Source organism: Cyphomyrmex costatus, unplaced genomic scaffold (assembly GCF_001594065.2).
Source record: "Cyphomyrmex costatus isolate MS0001 unplaced genomic scaffold, Ccosl1.0 scaffold25, whole genome shotgun sequence".
In the NCBI taxonomy this organism is placed as follows: domain Eukaryota; kingdom Metazoa; phylum Arthropoda; class Insecta; order Hymenoptera; family Formicidae; genus Cyphomyrmex; species Cyphomyrmex costatus.
The window spans coordinates 112,028-115,770 of NW_017276586.1; the positions used below are offsets into that span (position 1 = coordinate 112,028).

The following is a 3,743-nucleotide window of genomic DNA, read 5'->3' on the forward strand; positions in this document are numbered from 1 at the left end:
TAGGTTACATTATTAGATAATCATTTTAATTTAGAATGGTTCAAATTTTTGGGGTCAATTTTCAAAGGATGATATTCATTGGGTTTTTTATTTTGTGATTAGGTAATCGTTTTAATTTTGATACGTTCAATTTTTGTAGTTTTCATTTACTTTTCGTGGTACATAACATAGAAAATAACATAATGTATGTTCACTTTGAACTGGCACATTTAGTAATATATCAGTTACTTTTCGTGGTTCTTTTATAACTATATAAGGAATAAAGAATGCAAATTAAGGTATCTACCAAACAAATAAATAACAGATCTGGAGACGCGGTAGTGTCTCGGTAAATAAGTAACCTAACCAAATGCTGTGTAAAAAGAAAATAATTATATAGAAAATAATTTGTATCTTTACAGCGGAATTACAGCAGAGAATTTGTGTAATAAAGCAGAAAATATCTAACCTCACTTACGTGTTCGTCTATTCTATGCCATCGATGTAACAGGTTTCCTAACCTTAATACTTTATTATTGCTGAGACTCTTTATCCGACTTAACGATCATACAGATCGCAGAGATCGATATTTATTCTAACCTCACTTACGTGTTCGTCTATGCCATCGATGTGATTGATTTCCTAACCTCAATCCTTTGTTATTGCCGAGACTCTTAATAATTCGACTTTAACGATCGTACAGGTTGCAGCGATCGATGTTATAGATTTATAGGTACCCGTCGCGACCACATTTATCTCTTGCGCCAAAAATTCCAGAATGCATTTCCTCACTCCGTAGCTGACAACAATGACAACAACGACGACGACGACGACGTTTCTAACAAACAAACCCATTTCCTCGAAGGCGAACACTTAGACACTCTGACCTGTGTAATCAATTACAACAATCCGGTTTCTCAGCTCATGCATACATGGTTAACAAACAATCATAGTCAGATTGGTGGAGAAGGAATTATTGTCGAAATCGACGAGGCAAAATTTGGACGTAGAAAATATCATCGCGGACGACTCGTTACAGGACAATGGCTTTTCGGCGGGATAGCACGGAACACGAAGGCAATGTTTGTCGTACCAATTGAATCCCGTGACGCACAAACATTACTGCCGCTCATCAGGAAATACATCGTTCCTGGATCAATAACACAGGTCAACAAGGTTTTGTTGTTGGGAAGCTGTGGGTCATTTCCAACGTAATTTTCTGCGTAGAATCCGAATCTGAAATCAGAATTGGCCTATCACGTCAGGATTTTGAGATATTAGAGGATATATACTCGAAAAATGAGTTTTTATGCTACCTTCGAAGTTATGTACAGGACGCAACCAATTTTTTGGGTCTTTTGTGCTATATGCATCATTTAGTACTATTCTTACCCTTCAAAATGAGATATTAATCGACTACCTACGATTTTTTTTCGCCACGTTACGGGCATTTTAAGTTATGACATTTATCGAAACAACATTGATCAAAATTTGAGACTAGAAGAACTGCGAGAAATAGTATATGCGTAAATGGGGTGTTTACATACCAAGCACTGTGTTTACGGACGAAAAGTCAAGCTTTTTGTTTACGAAAAAGCTTGTCCATCTCTTTCTTTTACACGTTTTTATATGTCGCAGCCTAAGCCTTACATTTAGTATTTCGCGGACTCTATACGGGACGATAAATAAATTGTGACTTTTGTTGTCTTAACAATGGCACCGCGTAAGTGTTCAAATGATCCTAACAGTTTTTGTTATATTTGTGGTCGTTTCACGTTCGTTAAGAACAGGATAAAGATTGAAGATAATAATGTGAAATCATTTTACCGCAATTACTTCAACATTTCGATATCCAATCAAGATAAGTCTTGGGCTCCACACGTAGCTTGTAAATCATGTGTTGAGTCATTAAGGCGTTGGAACAATGCCAAAAGTAAAGTAACACCAATGCCTTTTAAAACACCTATGATTTGGCGTGAAGCTGCTGACCACAATGAATGTTACTTTTGTTCAATCAGTACATTTGGATTTAATGTTAAAAATGCTCATAATATTAAATATCCCGATGTAGCAAGTGTTACAAAACCCATTCCTTACTCATCCGATGATATTCTCCCAACTCCTCCACATTTAAAAGAAAAGGTTGAAGACAATACAGAATGTGACTTTACTGAAGATGAGAATCATCATGAATCAGACGTATATATCGCATCAATTTCTGAATGTACTCCGATTTTATTTGATCAGGCTGCTCTGAATGATTTAGTCAGGGATTTAGGATTACCAAAAGATAAATCTGAATTGCTAGGCTCAAGGCTTCAAGAACGGCATCTCCTTGCTCCAGGAACTACTATTACTTGCTATCGTAAACGGGAGAAATCATTAGTCGGGTATTATTCTGAAGGTGATAATTATGTTTTTTGTAATGATATTAATGGTCTCATGCAAGAGTTTCGAATACCTCATGATACCGATCAGTGGAGATTATTCATAGATTCCTCAAAGACAAGCTTGAAAGCAGTTTTATTGCATAACTCGAATAAATACGCATCCATACCTATTGCTCATTCCGTCTACTTAAAGGAATCATATGAAAATGTAGAAACTATTCTGAAAGCGATTCAATATGAAGAACAGAAATGGCAAGTGTGTGGTGATTTAAAAATTATTTCCATGCTTCTTGGACAACAGTCGGGTTATACAAAATACCCGTGCTTCATATGTTTATGGGACAGCAGGGCTAAAGAACATCATTATGTCAGAAAGGATTGGCCTCTCAGAAAAAGTCTTAAAGTAGGAGAACATAACGTTCTTAAAGAACCGTTAATTGATCCCAAAAAGATTCTGTTACCCCCGCTTCATATTAAATTAGGACTAATGAAGCAATTTGTAAAGGCCCTTGATCGTAATGGTGCATTATTTAAATATCTTACTGATAAATTCCCTAAATTAAGCAATGAAAAAATAAAAGCAGGAATATTCGTTGGACCACAGATACGACAACTGATGAAAACAACAGACATTGAAAGTGTTATGACAACCGTCGAAAGAGAAGCCTGGATCAGCTTCAAGAAAGTTGTCAACGGTTTTTTAGGCAATAATAAAGCTAGTAATTATAAGGAACTAGTGCACGACATGAATAACAATTTTCGTAATTTAGGTTGTAATATGAGTGTCAAATTGCACTATTTACATTCGCATTTAGAATGGTTTCCACAAAATCTAGGCGATCTTAGCGAAGAGCAAGGAGAGCGTTTCCATCAGGACATCAAAGAGATGGAAAGACGGTATCAGGGAAAATGGTCTACATCAATGCTCGCTGACTATTGCTGGTGTCTTCAACGTGATTTGCCACATGTTCAGCATAAAAGGCGTTCTGGGTCAAGGTCTTTTGAAGAAAAGAAAAAGAGATTTCATAAGTAAAACTACTCCTCCGAACGAGATCGTTACAAAGTGTGTTAAAATGCCCGTAACTTGGCGAAAAAAAATCGTAGGTAGTCGATTAATATCTCATTTTGAAGGGTAAGAATAATACTAAATGATGCAAATAGCACAAAAGACCCAAAAAATTGGTTGCGTCCTGTACATAACTTCGAAGGTAGCATAAAAACTCATTTTTCGAGTATATATCCTCTAATATCTCAAAATCCTGACGTGATAGGCCAATTCTGATTTCAGATTCGGATTCTACGCAGAAAATTACGTCGGAAATGACCCACAGCTTCCCGACAACATCCAAGACCCCCTTTTTTGTAGACCTGTGT

General features: G+C 36.4%; 1 protein-coding gene across 1 annotated transcript in view; it reads left to right on the top strand.

Annotated features, from left to right (window-relative positions):
• Positions 1 to 3,743, top strand: part of LOC108774371 (ras-GEF domain-containing family member 1B) — a 98,478-nt gene that overhangs the window by 88,409 nt on the left and 6,326 nt on the right. The gene's annotated exons all lie outside the window — the stretch shown is intronic.